Below are 12856 nucleotides of genomic sequence, written 5' to 3'. Positions count from 1 at the left end.
ATTGTCTATTGTCCGGGATGATCATACTGGTAGAGACATGTGTTAGCATTGGATGTTACATGAAAATGTAAATTAAAAAAATATGTAGTCACATCTATCATGTGTACACTGTTGTCTTTTGGAGTAATAAGTCCAATTCAGAACTGTTTGTTGGAAGGATAAATAGCTCAGTTAAATTACCCATTTAACTTGAAAATTCAGAGTTAAATAGAATTATTGTATTAGCAAGAAAGTTAATAATGACAAAGCTGCATGTCATACATAGAATGCAACTTTCTCAGGGCTCTCTGGTCTACATAGGTACTTTTATTTGATCTTCCCTACTTCACGAATTTCCCTTGTGGGTTGGTTATGCTGCTATATGCAAATACATTTGTAGTTAATAAAAATCTGTTATCTTCAATTCAGCTCCAAATTTCATTGTTTCCCAACAGCTGCTTGAGATAAATAAAATGAAGTCATCATTTACAAAGGGGAAAAAATAACTCCTGTTCTTCAAGGAAGACTTCACTCACGGCAACTGAATAACAAAATAAAATTTATTTGATTCACTTTACAGTTCTGGGAAACTCTAATCATCCACTACCTTCTTGGGAATATGGTTTTTGACAGCTTTGTTTTTTAGTTAATATTTTTTGCTGTTGAAAGGCTTATGTACATTTTCCTCTACTTTAATCTGTTTTTCCACAGAGAATGTAATAAATTCCCCTGCAAATATTTACATGTCTATTTCTCTGTCTTGGTACGCTGTTTACATTAAAACACTTGTATAAGTTAGATGAGCTCACCTCAGTAGCTAAATCTTCATTATTAACACAGTGTGCATGGCATAGTTCAAAATCCTTCAAATAAAATTTTAAATAAACATTACTTTAAGACTGCATTGCTGGATAAGCTTTGCCAATGTATATCACAGAGAAACAGAAGAGTTTGCTTAGATTAGCTACATTAATAGTTGGATTCCTCTGGTCTTGTTTCACAAATGCGTTTTGTATCTTTCTCCTCCACACAAGAAGGATTCTATCTGATGTTTAATTATACTCTCCCATATACTTGAATAAAATTCCCACAAGACTTACTCTGTCTTCTGAACCACAACTGTTCTGTTATCTGGAGTACACACCTTGAAATCTAGACTTAATCTTTCTGTGAAAGAAAAATGAGAATAAAAATATATAAAATATAAATACATAAAATTTAAAGATAGCCAGGAAATAGACATTGCAGTGTGATTCCTAAACCTGAAAAGGTTCTCCTATGTGAAGATGTAGAGTTTTATTTTGCTAAACTCGTAGATCCTTGGAGCCAGGATACAGCAAAAAACCCCATAAAGTCTAAACTTGTGTATAATAAGATATTTCTTTCAGGCTAAGGACACAAAAATGTGTTAACATTAAATGGAAATGGAGATAATGGTTTACAAATATTTTTCTTTCTGAACCTCTTAAAATATGTAAACATGATACACTTTAATATGAATTCTAAATATTTTACTATATGTTTAAATTTTAGCAAAAACCATAATGCACATTTCATATATTTTCAGAAAAAAAGATGGAGCTACACGTTAAATTTTTTTTATTGTCAATGACACTAGAAAAAAATTTGGAAAATAAAATTTTTACTATCAATTAGGCTACTCACACCTACATTATGTCAAAACATCTAACTTTAGTTTCATTTCTAAACAGCATATGTTATTGCTAGTTCCCATGACAACCATCTCACTCCTGGGGAAATTTCTGTGATAGAATACTAGATAGATTACAATAGAAATTTACAGAGTTTCTCTTTTGAATGAAATAAGGCACTCATCCCTAAAATGGTTCTTGTTTTTTCACTTTAAGACCATCAATCAAAAGCAAGACATTCTCAAATTGTGCTTTTCTTTCTTCAGTCCTTAAGACTTTTCCATCACAGAGATTGGCTCTGGTAATATAAATCAGGATGAAAATTTCCCTTGATTTTGTGAAGTGGGAGGAGAAATGTAATTGTAACAAGAAATATTATAAAGGTCAATTAAGAGAGCAGAGGCTTTCTTAAGGTAGAAATTTGGATATCTGAAAAAATAACTTTTAAAAAATTAATTACAGTTTTTTTTTCTTAGGAGAGAGAGAAAGAGAGAGGGAGAGAGAGAGAGAGACAAAATATACACACACTTCAACAGTTCACTGTACTAATAAATATCTGGAAGCTAAGAGTCACCACTTTGAGAACCTCTTGTAATGGTAGAGGCAAAGGAAACTTTTATTATAGGAGAGAGAAAGAGAGAGGGAGAGAGAGAGAGAGACAAAATATACACACACTTCAACAGTTCACTGTACTAATAAATATCTGGAAGCTAAGAGTCACCACTTTGAGAACCTCTTGTAATGGTAGAGGCAAAGGAAACTTTTATTGATCTCATGCTGTCTCAACAAATTGAGTATTAAAATAATCATACAACTTTTTTCTTTTCCTGATTATATATTAATTTATATACCCACAAAATAGTTTTTTGTTTTTTTTTGTTTTTTTTTGTACCGGGGATCGAACTCAGATCCTTGCGCTTTCAAGGCAGGCAGTTGAACCACTGAGCTAAATCCCCGGCACTTATATATCCATAAAATAAATCAATAATGTGAATGGCATTGTATTCCCTCAGAAAAATATGCTGAAACTGTAATTCCCAGAGCTTGAGAATGTAACCTTATGCGGAAGTAGGCTCTTTACATGGCTAATCAGGTTAAAATGATGTCCCCAGAGTCGATTCCAAATTGCCGTGTGTGTTGTCCTTAAGAAAGGGACATTTATGCCCAGAGGCATGCAGACAAGGAAAATATGAAGAGACACAAAATTATATAGTCATCTACGAAATACTGAATGCCTCTGGTGATCTGGGAGACAGGCTCAAAAGAGATAGTTTCTTGAGCCACTGGGAGGGTGCATGGTCCAACTTCTGACTTTCAGCCTCATGACTGAGTGACAATGAATATCTGTTGTTCATTTGTGATATTTTGTTACACAATACATGAGAAACAATTACAACTAAGGCAAAAAATAATTAACCTTGTCCAAAGAGAGGTTTATCCTTTGTCTTCAACTCCTGAAAGATAATCTCTAAACCTTTGATTTGGCCTGATACAAATATCTCTGTTTATGGGGGTGTATTGTAATCTTAATATGGTTTGACTCTGAAGAGTCATGTTGAACTTCAATTCCCACTGTGAGGAATCAAGGGGTCAGAAATTATACAGCTGTGGAGTTCAGAGGGAGAGCCTTTAGGATATGATTAGAATTAAAGTCATCATGGCAGAGCCCAGATGGTTTAATACTGATACCTTTATGAGAAGACTGAGAGGGACCAGCATAGAGCCTTGCATGGTCCCCATCTTTCATTATGTGACGTCTTGCATTGTCCAAGAAGTCTTTCAGAAGAAAGACATCAATACATTTAGGTTGTCATCATTGGACTAGAATCATGAGCCAGTGGAAGCCTCTTTTCTTTATAATTTATGCATTCTGAAGCATCACATTACAAGCAAGAGAATAGAGCCAATACAAGCGTATTGAACACACCAGATAATTTATGGTAGCCTGGTGATTTATAGTGAATGCTTTGGTTCTAGAAGTATTATCTCAACCTTTTTAGGAACTAGAAACTAAAATTAGTTATATGATCATCCCACTCTGTCTACATGACTTAACCATATTTAAAACTCTGTTCATAGCACTGTAGAACTTCCTTGATTGGAAAGACCCTGTACATATTGTAGCACAGCAGGGTTTCAATAATATATTGTTGTCTACGCTTTATTGGGAAAAGACAGTGAAAAGCCTTGTACTGGGTATACATTTGGACTTCATCACATATACTTCGTCTCTTAGGCAATTAAAATTTGTGTGTTTTTTTTCCTATCAAAAACATAGACATGAAACATTTCCATTAGCTGTTGGTCCTTCTAATGCATTATTAAGTTTATTGGTGGTTATGGGAGTCACCCAAACTTATGTCAATAGAGAGGGTAGTGTTGGATATTTCCAGAAACCTTCAGGTAGAATGCATATTATGTTGTTTTTTCAATAACACTGGATACAGAAAAATTCCACTGGATTACTTTAGGAATGACCAGTCATAGCTCATAGTTCACATATGACCTATCATTGCTTTTTGTTTTGTTTTGTTTTGTTTTGTTTTTTTGGTTCAATCCCTGGATTGAACTCGGTTCCTTGCACTTGCAAGGCAGGTGGCAGAACCACTGAGCTAAGTCCCTGACCTCTCGCATTGTTTTATAAATAAAATGTTATTGAAACAAGCTACATGCATTGATTTACATATGGATCATGGATACATTTTGCTACCATACCAATGTAGTGATTACAGACAATTTAGAGCTCTGCTGGCCTAACTTATATAAGATCTAACCCTTAGAGAGAAATCTCACTGAATACTGAAACAAACCATGATTTTCTGTGTATCTATGCTCAGATGCATGAAGGGTCACACGGACATGTGCAGAAATTAAGGACACTATTCCTTAGTTTCACATCTGTTCCCACATATCATTATTATTTGTAGTAGTGTCTGTCTTATTGATTTGTTATATCCTTGTGCATTTGTCTGTAGAGTACTAAATACATAGTACACTGACATGAAGAAAATGTTTCTTAGTGAACTTATTTTTATTTGTAGAATAATGTTTAAAATTATTTTTGTGTCATACAAAGCTTTCCATGATTTGGCTCCACACTTCCTCTCTAGTATTTTCTCTCATTATTTTCTACCCAGTGCCCTCTGGTTCCACTTCACTGAACATAGTGCAAACTTTCAAGAAAATACCTGTGGTTTTGTTCATAAAGATCAATCATCCTGGAATTTTTTCGTCTTTTCTTCTTTATAATTATGGGTGGTCATATCAGGCATGAACTGAAATGCTCTTCCTGAATTTTGTTTACATGTCCTCCAGTATAATTCACAACTCCCTTCACATTTTTACAACTTTATATGTCAACGAAACTCACAGTAACTTCAGTAATGTCACTGATGCTTAGAAGATTTGATGAAGGAACGAAGGGCATTCTAGGAAAACTGTCTCAAATATGGATGAAACTATTCATTTATGTCCTAGGCTGTGTGATTTAACAATTTATTTAAAGATTAAAATTTATTTCCCTCACCATTGAATCCATCATATATATTAACTGTCTGGTGAAAGAATCATGTCAAAATTGTTACGAATATATCTTAGTTTTTATACCTCTCAAGTGTTATCACTGTATTTGATAAAACTGCAGGAGCTTAAATTCATGAAAAATGGATGTGTAACAATCTTAGTTATTTAAGGTAATTGTATCATGCCCTATTTTGTTCGTGATGACATCACTGTCTATACCTAGCATCCTGAGCATTTACATCAATGATATCAACTTTCTTTTGTCCAGCAAATTATGCCACTTTGACCATAAAATCCAAAATTCCATGTCATTGTTCTTTTGTGTATTTTGTAGCAGATCTAAAATAGTTGACATCTTTTTTTTAAATAAAGTTATTCTTCTTTAAACTGAAAAACTTGGGTAAACTGTAAGCATTAGATAGATTTCAAGGATTAAGTATTTCTACTAGGTGGACTTTTAAACTGTTTGATACTCTTACTTTCCTTTAATTCTAATCACAATCTCTAATGCAACCAGAATAAACTTCCTACTAATTCAAAGCATCCTACATTTTCTTTCTCATCCTACCATATATAAATTCATACTGACTAGACTGATTCACTAATTTATTAAAAATATTTTGTTCAAATAATTTAATCTTCATAGTGAATACTATACCCAGGTGTTAATAATTAAAGCTCGCTATTCATATAAAGTTAATATGGAAATTTTAAATGTTAGAAAATTAAAATATTCATGTGGGCAGGTAGATCATGAATACATCCCACGTGCACTGCTTCTTTGGAGTTTTCAGGTTTCTTGAGTAGTCAAGGCTCTGTAAAATTATATAGACATGTATGCATGTAATCTGAATTTACATTTCATGTATTATGCATATATATTTATTCAATTCCATTAATTTAAATATGCTTGACAGTATGATATCAAACTGGTAGATGATTTGACTTTTCTTTTAAAATTGTTTCAGATGTAATTTCACATCAGAGTGTTACCTTACTGTCCACTATATTGTGAAAAAGAAACCATTTGTCCAAGACAAAGTTTTGCTTCTTTAACTGAAAAATAGTAATTGGCTCATAATATGAAGCAGTTTTTGTAAGAGATAGATACAGCCCCAAAGCTGTCACTCTTTTCTGTTTTTTTTGTCCCATAAAAGTCTATTGAGGCATTGGGCAAACCTACTCCAAGTCAATACAAAGCAATTTTAAACCTGTACTCATTCCTTCACTGGACTAGTGTATCCAAATGAGATTGTTAAATAAAATTTATTAATTGTATATTTATCATTGACTTTTTCTTAGAAGAGCCTACTATGCATGCAATAAGCCTTGGGAGTTGCATCATCATTTTACAGAACACAAAAACACACAGAATAATTATAGTTCTTCACAGAATATAGGACCAACCAGAGTAAACCATATACAAAACACATTAAATAATATCTATTTAATAAACAATGTCTTCATGACAGTGTATAGAAGAATGAATAAATATAGTTAAATATAAGAGCAAAAGAATAGTATAATGAAGAAAATAGGATCAAAGAAATTTTCTACAAGTGTTGGCTCTTGATTTGAGTCTTGAGTTGGCTCTTGATGATGAATCAATTGATTTTGAAAATTGAAACTAATAATCAATTGGAATTATAAATATATGACACTATAATAAAACATTTAAAGCATAGTAGGTATAGTGGTGAAGCTCTCATAGTTATTTACTAGTTACTTTGTGAATTGGAGGAAGTTATTTAAACAGTGCTTCATAGTTTCAATTTCATGTGTAAAATTAACAATTATGTTGCTTGCCTCACTGTATTTTTTGATGGATAAATTTGTTAATAGATTTTGTAGTAGTATATGGCTCATGGCTTGTGTTCAATATACATGGGAATTATTAATAATAACATACCTTACTGCACAGCACTGTCACATACAAATAATCTGTAAATTGATTACTCTCAGCTGGGTACTAGTAGAATAGCTCCCCAGTTGTTAAGCATGCTTTTTCCAACACACACACACACACACACACACACACACACACACACACACACTAACTTGATGCTTCAAAGTTTATCTTCGAAAGCAAACAGTAGATGTTAATATAATACATTCATGAGTGTTACATTATCTCTTCTGTTTGAGTCACTCTAGATTACTTTCTCTTTATGTTTAATATACGTTTCTCATATTTTCTACTGAATAAAGATTACTACTTACTCTTAATCTCCTAAAGTAAGAATCTCAAATTTTCAACATTGTATTCAGTTTGTCTCAGTGCCAAAGAATAAAGAGGATTATCAAAAAGGTCATACATCCTGACCAAGTGAGATTTATTCCAGGGATGCAAGGATGGTTTAACATGTGTAAACCAATAAATGTAATACACTATAGCAACACAGCCAAGGACAAAAACCATATGATCCTCTCGATAGATGCAGAAAAATAATTTGACAAAATTCAACACCCATTCATGATAAAAACCCTGAAAAAATTGGAATAGATGATCAGTATCTCAACTTAATAAAGGCTATCTATGAAAAACCAACAGCTAACATCATATGAAAGAGCCAAAAACTGAAAACCTTTACTTTAAAATCAGAAACAAGACAAGGATGCCCACTATCACCACTCCTCTTTAGTGTAGTTATTGAAACATTAGCCACAGCAATTAGACAAGAGAAATAACTTAAAGCAATAAAGCTAGGAAAGGAAGAAGTTAAACTGTCATTATTATTATTATTATTATTATTATTATTAAACTCAGGACCTTGCACTTACAAGGAAGGTAGCAGAACCACTGAGCTAAATTCCCAGCCCCTAAACTGTCATTATTTGCTGACGATATGATACTCTATATTGAAGACTCAAACAATTCCACCAAAAGACTTCTAGACTTAATTGACACTTTTAGCAGAGTAGCTGGATACAAGGTCAACACTCAAAACTCAATAGCCTTCTTGTACACAAAGGACTGTGATTTTTCAAAACCTATTATACCATCCTCTTTCTGTTTTATGATGTAGTTAATATGCCTTACATTTGCATGTAAATTTATTATGACATATAAGCTTTTTTTAAAAAATTTACTTCATTTTTCTCTTGTCCTCACAATGACTGAACTGTTCTGTTTAGCAAAGTCAGATTAAGCTTAGATGTCCAGTAAATACTGGTTCATCAGATCTGTCAGTTTATTAAAGAATACTAATGAATAATGTGACAAGTTAGGGTTTTTTCTTCACTTATTGATTATGACTATATTTTAATTACAGGTAAAATATCGTTTTACAACTTATACACAGATCACAAAGTTAGCAAAATATTTCTTTGGATGATTTAAAGAGTAGGATGACCCTAAATTGCTCTTCACTGTGATAGAATTGTTGAGGTGAATTTATGTCCAGTGAGGAGTTAGAAGCTTATAATGGTTAACCATTTGCAGAAGGATAGCCAGAGCTAGTCAGCTCAGGTGATGACTAGTTATTTCCCAAAGTGAAAGACACACATCAGTGGGAGCCAACAGCTTCTTACCAAAGCAACAGAAAAGCTTAATGACCTCACCCACCAAGAGTGTGGGACACTTGACTATGTATAGTACAATAAAGGCTTAGGAATAGATCAGGAAAATATGTAGCAAATTCAAAATTATTATTTCTATCATTTCAATGCTACCAAACCCATTTTGAAATAATGATATTGAAAGGACATAAATGTTTATTCCATATTGGGGAATGGCTTCCACAATTGATATTACACACTAAGATACTAATTTGTAAAAGGCTTGTGAAAGTAGAGAAATGTTTGTAAATGAAAAGTTAACTTATGGTAGTATTTCTTCTGTATGATGTTATGATAAAAACAAAAGATAATGACTCCTGCTTGTTTTTAAGAATTATTGGAAAACGTAAGTGTATATAATGTCTTCTCATACATTTATCTCTAAAAAGACATTTAGAAGATTTGAACAACTTGTGAATAATTGTAAAGCTATGTGAACCAGAAAATGAAAACAGAAACTTTGGTAAAAGGAATAATGTTATTTATAAAGCTTCAAGGAAAAGTTAAAGTACTGACAAAAATTTCTGCTTCTAAATTGGGAAGTAAAGCCACCCAAGAGAGTGCTATATGAGCTTTCACAACACTTACTGGAAAGATGACAAATCTGTGTGTCATTGTTAATTAATAACAAAATATCTCAGGTAATTCCACAGTAGAATTTCACACAAATTACTGAAGAAACAGAAACTGTGTGTGTGTGTGTGTGTGTGTGTGTGTGTGTGTGTGTGTGTGTACATATATATAGGAGAGGGAGAGCATATCAGAGTTTTTCATATTTTTCAACTTTTCACCTCTGAATGAGTGAATGAATGGATTTCAAATAAGTCAGAAAATAAAACATCTTAAATTTAAAAGATACTTGTGAGTAGAAATGTTGAATATTCAGGAGAAATATACATGCACGCATTTCCAATTTAACAGTTGAAAATTTTAACTGTTACTGATGGATGACATGACTAAGACACTTCTTAAAAACCTCAAGTCAATACTATTTAACCTTATAATTCAGAATCTTAAAAAAGATATTATTTATGTCAAAGTACAAAAGGCTTAAAAGAGAAATCATTATTCACTCTCAATGTACTTATTCAGTTATGTTCAGTATGACAATAAATGAGTATGACTATAACTGTTTAACAAGCCAATTTTACCTAGTCTTTCCATGTATTAATCACATTTTCTGCTATATTAGTGAGGAGGAGCTTGTGCTGCAGTGACCTGAAGTATGGGAAAAGTGGACTGTCAAGATTTGTCACCTGAGTTCTCAGTCTTAATAACAGCGTCCATTGTGTGTCTTCTGGTGAGAGCTAAGTAAAGCAATGATTTGACTTGTTTATTTTTTCCCTGGAACCTCCTAATACTGATGTCTGAAAAGGATGAGATGAAGAATATATATTTGGAAAAAATGTTTTATATATTTGGAAATTTTAAACATCCTAAGCTTGCTTTATTTTCTGTGACCAATAGGTAGAGCCATTTACTATCGGAAGTTTTACCTTCTTCATAATACATGGAACTCATAGTTCACAATTCTTTTTTAAAATTTTAATTCACCATGAATGTTAACAATACTATGCTAACCTTTAGTGAGAAATAAAGCAGTCAAGATGCAATTACATGTATCCAGGAATGCCCTACCAATCCTAGCAGTAATCACAGATAAGCAGATCTTCCTGTATGCAACAGTGACATAATGAAAATTAATTAAGGTAAAGATCACACAGTAAGTGCCTTCCTGTACCCAAAGGGACTAAATAATACCATAATTATAATTTCAATAATTTATAGAAACTCTATCTATAAAGAAATGTATTTTCTAGTAATGTTCTTTAACCTCATCATTAAACTTTTCATTATTTAGGTGTCATATAACTTGCATTATACAAATTAGACAGCATATGAAAAAATAAACTATAAAATATGTAACAGTATGACTTTATAGAAATCACTTCTTCATTGACAATTGGGATAGTTAGCATCTTTTTCAATACTGCTAAAGGTATCATTTACAGTTTCCGTTAAATAAAAGGTGCTTAATAACAAATAGCAGTTGTTAATCTAATTGATTTAATAAAGAATTTACTTTGTATATTATGAAAACAATATTCACTAGTATTGTGATTACCTTATGTTGTTCAGCATTGCTCTTTCCTAAAATATTGATATGCATTATGTTAAATATCAGATGAAAATAATAATGTTCGCCACTTCCTGTATAATATGAAAGCCAAGAATATCACTCCAAGGGTACTTCTCAACTTCTTAATTTTTAGATCCTGACAAATAAGTTTTTATGTGCTTTGTTAAAGGGAGATTTGTTTACAAGTCACCTACAAAATATGTGGCACTCTTAACATACATATCATTCACATTGAACTTATTAAAAAAGGAGTTATATTTAAACCTCGTAGATTCATGCTGGTCATCATACTTGAAATTTAGCCCACTTCTAGGGTATACTGCTTTTCAGGAAAACTGATTTTTTTTCTTAGTTACAAAGGAAACTGGTGATACATTTTTTCTTTAAAATAGGAATGGACCTACAATTATAATTATCATTAATCTGATTTAGTTACATTTTTATACAATAAATCACTCTCAAGATATATTCAAAGATTTCATGGAGTGCCTGAAAAGTTCTATTAATTATTTTCATATAATGTTTTCTTATTTGTTAAAATGCAGAATAAGCACAGAATAAATTATACAAGGCCATAGGGAAACTTAATTTCTGTATCATTGTGTCATGTAAAATGGAGTACTTCATGAGAGAAATATATAATCATATTTAATACAGAAGCTTTTATTAGGACCTGTGATTCCTTGCTATACTGACTTTTTGAAGATTTTCAGGCAATGCATCTGTGATAGCTTTGTTAGCATTACCAGCATCCAGAGCAAGGAGAAAACATGAGAAAATTATAGAACTGCAATTAAGCTACTGATTTAATAATCAAATATTCAAAGGGCTTTTTTATTCTCTTCATCACTGCACAATTCATTGAAATATGTCTATATCCGAACAATTTTTTGTTGTTTGCCATTACTCTCAATAATTTCAAATGTGTTCTAGTATGCCTTAATATTCTACTTTTGTCTTACAGTTTAAATGTATGCATTAAAATCTAATTACCATTAGGGTAAATGAAAAAAAAAAGAGAGATGTGAGTAAGATGATATTTGAGGTTGACTTTTCGTATAACAAATGTTATCCAGCTTCAGAATGATACGTAAGTAAGGCTAAGGTAGGTACATTTGTATACATTTGTGTGTGTTTCTGTTTAATTATAGAATTGAGTCAATGTGGAACACTTTTTGTTGCACCTGTTTCTGTTAAACCTTTTCTGTTAAACATGAAGAAACTTAACTATGTAAGAAAAAATGTTTTATCAGTACTGTCAATTAAATAAGAGGAAAGGCATTTGTGGACCTGCCCATAGAACAGATGTGCAGGCATTTTAAGCAGGCATTCTAAGGCTGTCTGTACTATCTCTATCTAGCACACCTCTTCCCCTCTCTGAACAGCAGCTTCATTCTCAATTCCGCCCTAATTCATGTACCACTGACAGATATGGACTCTTACTTCATGTCTTTTCTATCAGAAATAAAAACTTTACGCTCTGTAACTTCTTTGAAAAATGTAAGAGATGTACTTTGATTGACTATTCTCAGATCATGGATCTATTACTTGGATCAGAAACTGCTGCACATGGAAGCAGATACTGTAATCTTCTCTGTCGTTAGAATCTTGAGGATGCAGTGAGGAAAGAGTAGCTCCCTAATGAGGAGATATCACAGACAGGCTATTTTCATGAGTAAACTTCTGTGAGCAAAGAAAACATCCTTTCATGTCAACACCATCTCCTCGACTTTGAAAAGAAGCAAATCCATGCATATACAGAATCATACGGTGATGCAGATACTGTAATCTTCTCTGTCGTTAGAATCTTGAGGATGCAGTGAGGAAAGAGTAGCTCCCTAATGAGGAGATATCACAGACAGGCTATTTTCATGAGTAAACTTCTGTGAGCAAAGAAAACATCCTTTCATGTCAACACCATCTCCTCGACTTTGAAAAGAAGCAAATCCATGCATATACAGAATCATACGGTGATATATATAAAAATATATATACATATATATAT

This window comes from Fukomys damarensis, unplaced genomic scaffold (genome assembly GCF_012274545.1).
Source record: "Fukomys damarensis isolate Sample0158 unplaced genomic scaffold, DMR_v1.0_HiC HiC_scaffold_35, whole genome shotgun sequence".
Taxonomy (NCBI): Eukaryota; Metazoa; Chordata; class Mammalia; order Rodentia; family Bathyergidae; genus Fukomys; species Fukomys damarensis.
Note: the sequence above shows the minus strand (reverse complement) of the source record.